Genomic DNA, 7,500 nt, shown 5'->3' on the forward strand with positions numbered 1-7,500 from the left:
AACCCTAGTTAGAAAAGCAAGATGCTATAAGCCCAAGGGCTCCAATAGGGATAAATAGCTCAGTGAGAAAAGAATATAAGGAAATAAATAAATGATGAGAATAAATTAACAATAAATCATTCTAAAACAGTAACATCGTCAAAACAGATATGTTCTATATCAACTATTAACAACGTCAAAAACAGATGTATCATATATAAACTATAAAAAGACTCATGTCAGCCTGGTCAACATAAAAACATTTGCTCCAAGTTTAAACATTTGAAGTTCTACTGATTCAACTACCCGATTAGGAAGATCATTCCACAACTTAGTAACAACTGGAATAAAACTTCTAGAATACTGTGTAGTATTGTGCCTCATGATGGAGAAGGCCTGGCTATTAGAATTAACTGTCTGCCTAGTATTACGAACAGGATAGAATTCTCTAGGGGGATCTGAATGTAAAGGATGGTCAGAATTATGAAAAATCTTATACAACAAGCATAAAGAACTAATTGAACGACGGTGCCAAAGATTAATATCTAGATCAGGAATAAGAAATCTAATAGACCGTAAGTTTCTGTCCAACAAATTAAGATGAGAATCAGCAGCTGAACACCAGACAGGAGAACAATACTCAAAACAAGGTAGAATGAAAGAATTAAAAAATTTCTTCAGAATAGATTGATCACCGAAAATCTTGTAAGACTCTCTCAATAAGCCAATTTTTTGAGCAATTGACGAAGACACAGACCTAATGTGTTTCTCAAAAGTAAATTTGCTGTGGAGAATCACACCTAAAATTCTAAAAGAGTCATACAAATTTAAAGATACATTATCAATACTGAGATCCGGATGTTGAGGAGCCACCGTCCTTGACCTACTTACAATCATACTTTAAGTTTTATTAGGATTCACCTTCATACCCCACAATTTGCACCAACCACTAATTTTAGCTAAATCTCTATTAAGGTATTAACCAACCCCAGATCTACATTCAGGGGATGGAATTGATGCAAAGAGAGTAGCATCATCTACATATGCAACAAGCTTGTTTTCTAGGCCAAACCACATGTCATGTGTATATAGTATAAAAAGTAATGGGCCAAGAACTCTACCCTGTGGAACACCGGATATCACATTCCTATACTCACTATGGTGCCCATCAACAACAACTCTTTGAGATCTATTACTTGAAAAATCAATAATATTGCTAAGAAACGACCCACCCACTCCCAACTGTTTCAGTTTGAAAACAAGGGCCTCATGATTAACACGGTCAAAGGCAGCACTAAAATCAAGGCCAATCATACGAACTTCCTGACCACAATCAAGGGATTTCTGTACAGCATTGGAGATTGTAAGAAGGGCATCACACGCTCCAAGGCCTTTACGAAAATCAAATTGGAAACTAAGGAATAGATGATTACCTTCAGCAAACCTATTTAGACATTTTGCCAGAAGACGTTCAAAAACTTTAGATAATATGGGAGTTATGGAAATTGGGCGGTAATCAGTGGGACTTCAGCTACCACAAACACATTTACATAGAGGAGTAACATTACCAATTCTCCAACAAGTGCTAAAAGCTCCTCTTTTTGCTAACGTGAGCAAAATAACAGATAACTTTGGAGCTAGGAAATCTGCTGTCTATATAAAAAACAAAGGAAAAATACCATTTGGGTCTACACCTCCATAAGCATCAAGGTCCATCAACAGAGCTTAAATCTCACGAGATCAAAAAGCTAAACTAGTTAGTTTAGCCTCAGGAAAACAGGAATGAGGAAGTTCAAGTTTTTCATTACTCTGTTTACTGTCAAAAACATCAGCCAAAAGGGTTGCCTTTTCCTTTGGACAGTGAGTGACTGAGCCATCTGGTTTGAGTAAAGGAGGAACTGTTGCATCTACACCAAAGAGTGCAGATTTAAGGGAAGACCACCATTTATGTTCCTGAGTTGTACCAGAAAGTGTTTCTTTTATGGTTAAATTGTACTCCTTTTCAGTTGAGGCATAAACTCTCTGAGCAAAAGCTTGAAGTTGAGTATAGTTGTTCCAGGTCAAATCTGATCTGTTACCCTTCTAAAGGTGATAGGCCTCCTGCTTCTCCAAATAAGCACGTCTACAATCATCATTGAACCACGGTTTGTCCTTCACTCGGTACCTTAGCACACGAGAAGGGATACGCCTATCAATTATGTTGACCAGATTCTCATTCAAAGGGACAACAGGATCTACACTACTATATAATTGTGACCAATTCAAGCACATAAGATCATGCAATATCCCATTCCTTATAGCTAATTTCTTAGGGAGGTATTATTGTTCAACTGGTTAATTATTGGTTCATGGACATTTTTTATTAATAAAAAAGGAAAATACTTATATACATATAAACACTGATATATATTGATATACATATGCATTTACATATATATCTATATATACGTGTATATTTAATACACTCGCAAACATTTTATATATAGGCCTATATATATATATATATATATATATATATATATATATATGTATATATATATATATATATGTATATATATATATATATATATATATATATATTAATTTATTATACATGTACATATTTATAATAACTATATTTCATACACACATATAATATATATATATATATATATATATATATATATATATATATATATATATATATACATATACATACATATATATACACATATATATATATATATATATATATATATATATATATATATATATATATATATACGCACAGAAACCCACACTCACCAGTAGGTATACATGTAGTAATGATTCAATAAATATAAATTTGTATTTTCTGCCCACATGATTATTGCAACACTGAGCAATTTCATGAGTATGTGACGGCGCCGAGTAAGGCTGTGAACTCAAAGGCAGGTTGGAAACGACTGAGTTATATTATTGTAGAACACTCTCCTTATATACAAAACCTCAAGGCAACAGGACATAACAAGTTCACAAGACAGACAATATTACAGAGGAAAAACCAGACATGAATTTTCATGTTCGTTTTAGTGCGAGGGAAGAGCGAAGATACAAGCATAATATATACAAAAGGAATTATGTACAATTGTGTGAAACACGGTTGGTACATGGCTCCCCCCCTAAAAATGACATACTGTACATGTTAAATAGGGCGCCCTGATCTAGAGAGGCGAACTGTAGGCGGGTCATCTGGCAGAAGATAAGCAGGTTTTAGACGATCAATGGAGACCCAGTCTTCTTTGCCCCGAATGTTTAGGAGGAATGCTTTCAGACTGCGTCGGATCACAAGGAAAGGGCCCGTGTAAGGGGGCGTTAGTGGTGGCTTGATGGTGTCGTTGCGCAGGAAGACGTGCGTTGCAGAGTGCAAGTCCGTTGGTATGTGATGCTTCGCTGGGGGCTTGTAAGTCTGGCGGCACGGAGTAAATTTTCCCACGACGTGACGTATGCGCTGGAGATAGTCGGAGGAGGTTGTAGAAGGAAAAAATTCGGCAGGGACGACCATTTCAGTTGCCAAGCCGTCTAGGGCGTCTTTAGGAGTGGTCCTTAGTCCAAGGAGGACCCAGGGAAGCTGAGTAAATCAGTTGCAATCCTTGCAGCGGGACATCAAAGCTGCTTTGAGGGTGCGATGAAAACGTTCAACCATTCCATTGGCAGCGGGGTTGTAGGCCGTTGTCTGATGTAGGGTGATGCCCAGGAGATTCGCTAATGACGTCCACAATTGAGAGGTGAAAGTGGTTCCCCTGTCAGAAGTAATATGCTCAGGGATACCGAATCTTGAAATCCATCCAGAGAGTAAGGCAGATGTACATGAGGCGGACGCTGCAGTTTCCATGGGAATGGCTTCAGGCCAACGAGTGAAGCTGTCGATGACGGTAAACAGGTAACGATGTCCTTGTGATGTGGGTAGGGGGCCTACAACGTCAACGTGAATGTGTGCGAAACGACGCTGAGGTTGAGGAAAGGTGCCCACTCCTGAATCTGTGTGTCGATGTACTTTGGAAGTTTGGCAAGAAGTACAGGCGCGGACCCAATCCTTAGCATCCTTAGAAATGCCGTGCCAAATGAACTTTGCCTTCAGCAGCTGTGCAGTAGAACGGCACGAGGGATGTGAAAGGCTGTGGATGAAATCAAACACCTGTCGGCGCATGGGAGCAGGAATCCAAGGTCGCGGTCTACCAGTACTGACGTCACAGAGGAGGGTGGTGTTGGAGTCTTCGAGGGGAAAATCTTCCCAACGGAGGGACGTGCAGGATGTCCTACAAGCTCGATACTCTGGATCCTGTCGTTGGGCTTCAGCCAGGGCGTTGTAATCCAATCCCAGTTGAACGGCAGCCAACGTGTTTCTTGACAGGGCATCGGCAACGGGATTCATTTTCCCAGGGACGTATTAGAGGGTGCAATTGTATTCAGCCACGGCGGAGAGATGTCGGCGTTGACGGGCGGACCAGTCGTCAGACTGTCGAGTGAAGGCGTGCACCAGAGGCATGTGGTCTGTGCGAATGACGAAGGGCGCATGGCAGGGACGACCAACGGGTCGCCATACACCATTTCGGCTGCCGAGACGTCGAGGGCGTCTTTAGGAGTGGTCCTTAGTCCAAGGAGGACCCAGGGAAGCTGAGTAAACCAGTTGCAATCCTTGCAGCGGGACATCAAAGCTGCTTTGAGGGTGCGATGAAAACGTTCAACCATTCCATTGCCAGCGGGGTTGTAGGGCGTTGTCTGATGTAGGGTGATGCCCAGGAGATTCGCTAATGACGTCCATAATTGAGAAGTGAAAGTGGTTCCCCTGTCAGAAGTAATATGCTCAGGGATGTCGGCGTTGACGGGCGGACCAGGCGTCAGACTGTCGAGTGAAGGCGTGCACCAGAGGCATGTGGTCTGTGCGAATGACGAAGGGCGTACCTTCTAAGAAATGGCGAAAGTGACGGACAGCCAGGTGCACCGCCAGCAATTCTCGATCGAAGGTAGAATAACCCGATTCTGCCTTGGACAGTTTTCTGCTGAAGAAGGCCAATGGGCGGGGCGAGCCTTTGACCACCTACTCGAGTACTGCACCAATAGCGACGTCGCTGGCATCGGTGGAGAGAAGGAGAGGGGCGTGTGGGATAGGAAAAGTGAGAGCCGCAGCAGTTGATAGGGCCTTCTTTGCATTGCAGAAGGCTGCTTCTTGAAGGGGACCCCACTTCAGGTCCTTTGGCTTGCCCTTGAGGGAGGCGTAGAGAGGAGCAAGAGTGGCGGCAATGGCTGGCAGAAAACGGTGATAATAGTTGATCATGCCCAAGAATTCCTGCAGAGCTTTGACGGTCGAGGGCGCGGGGAAATTCTGAACGGCTGCTACCTTCTCAGGGAGGGGATGGACTCCTTCAGGAGTGATACGGTGCCCTAAGAACGACACTTCGTTGGCGCCAAAGGTACACTTGTCGTACCGGACTACAAGGCCGTTTTGTTGCAGGCAGTCGAGCACGATGCGCAGGTGACGGAGGTGTTCCTCTTTTGAGGAGGAGAACACAAGTATGTCGTCCACATAGCATACACAGAAAAGGAGGTCCCCTAAGATGCCATCCATGAGACGTTGAAACGTTGCCCCAGCATTACGAAGGCCAAAACAGGAGTAATTGAAGGTGTATGTGCCAAACGGAGTGGTGATGGCGGTCTTTGGGATGTCTTCTGGGTTCATAGGCACCTGATAATACCCCTTCAGGAGGTCGAGCGTAGAGAAAACCTTCGCTTTGTGCAGGTAGGAGGTTACATCGGCAATGTTTGGGAGGGGGTAGTGATCCGGTTCTGTTTGCATGTTCAGGCGCCTGTAATCCCCGCACGGACGGAGGGAGCCGTCTTTCTTCAGAACGATGTGTAAGGGTGACGACCATGGGCTGGAGGCCTTTTGGCAAAGGCCCATTTCCTCCATTTCGGCGAACGTCTGTTTGGCGGCTGCCAATCGTTCCGGTCCCAGACGTCTGAATTTTGCGAAGACTGAGGGTCCCGTCGTCTTGATATGGTGATAAATACCGTGCTTGGCAGGAACCGTGGGCGTTTGGCGAAGTTCTGGACGGAAAACTTCCGGGTACGACGTGAGGAGGTGGGCGTAGGCATCCGTGGGTGCGCTGATGTGGAGAGCGAGGTTAGAGGGGGCGGGTTGAAGAGGTGTCGACAAGTACGAGTCTGCGTTGACCAATCGTCGGTGGGCGACATCGACCAGAAGGTGGAAATGAGAGAGGAAATCCGCACCGAGGATTGGCATTGTGACGTCAGCAACGAGAAACTTCCAATTGAATTTACCGTTTCCGAACGATAATTTGAGGTTCTCGTAACCGTAGGTGGGTATCGCAGATCCGTTGGCAGCTATCAAGCGGACGTCGGCAGATGTAGACAGACTACGTTGTGCTTTGAAGAGTTTCCTTGGCAAAAGAGAACGACAAGCACCCGTGTCTACCAAAAATCGCACGCCCATTCCTGCATCCTGTAAAAAGAAAAGATTAGAAACACGGGAGGCCACCGCCACAAGCGATGGCCTACTTACACGTTTTTTGGCCACTGACAATCATTGGCACATTTCTTCGCGGTTGCCCAGAATCTGAAGTGGTAGTAGCAAAACTGCGGCGGATGGGAGGTAGTAAGTGGCTGTAGAAGTCGTTCGTTGGGGCGCGAGTGATTGGTGGGTGGTGGGCGGCTTTGTCGCCGCTTCGGCACGTCACGGGGTAGGCGTGTATATCCTACGGCATTCATGTCAGCTTTGCTTGACGTTGAATAGGCATCCTCGTCGTCAGGGGTGGAGGCGTTGATGGAGGTCTTGAAGTGGCTGTCCATAAGGGCGTCGGCTTTGGTCATCAAGTCCTTTATGGGTAAACTATAGACATCGGGTATGGCAGCGCGTACAGGTTCAGGTAAACGGCGTATCCAAAGGGCACGGAGTAGGTTCACCTCACGAGGAGAGCCGTCTGCGGCAGGTTGAAGGCGAGCGATACTGGTCATTTCCCTGAGGGCAAGCGAAGCCCTTTGGTCCCCCAACGGTTGTTGCGAGAGCTGAAAAAGCTTTGCTATACGGGCGGCTGGCGACGGCGAGTACTGCTGCAGAAGGTATGTTTTGAGGGCGTCATACGCTATTGGGGTGTCTCCTTGTTCACAAAGCCAGTCGGATATTTCCGGGAAGGTGTCCTCGGGTATCACCGCGAGAACATAATCCGCTTTGGTGGTTGAGTGAGTCACGCCCCTGATACGAAAGTGGACTTCAGCGCGTTGAAACCAAGCAAACGCTTCTCCGCTGGCGAACGGTGAAAGTAAAGTCCGTCTCCGTCATAGTACCAACGATGGAGGGGCGAGGGAGTTGGGGGTGGAAGGCAGTGGGAGCGAGTCGACTTCCGGGGTCACCAATGTGACGGCGCCGAGTAAGGCTGTGAACTCAAAGGCAGGTTGGAAACGACTGAGTTATATTATTGTCGAACACTCTCCTTATATACAAAACCTCAAGGCAACAGGACATAACCAGTTCACAAGACAGAC

The 7,500-nt window shown here is 45.3% G+C and overlaps 1 protein-coding gene across 1 annotated transcript in view; it reads right to left on the bottom strand.

Annotated features, from left to right (window-relative positions):
• LOC137659578 (blastula protease 10-like) overlaps positions 1 to 7,500 on the bottom strand; it is a 26,278-nt gene that overhangs the window by 9,121 nt on the left and 9,657 nt on the right. The gene's annotated exons all lie outside the window — the stretch shown is intronic.

The sequence above is a fragment of the Palaemon carinicauda genome, chromosome 20 (genome assembly GCF_036898095.1).
Source record: "Palaemon carinicauda isolate YSFRI2023 chromosome 20, ASM3689809v2, whole genome shotgun sequence".
NCBI classification, from domain to species: Eukaryota; Metazoa; Arthropoda; class Malacostraca; order Decapoda; family Palaemonidae; genus Palaemon; species Palaemon carinicauda.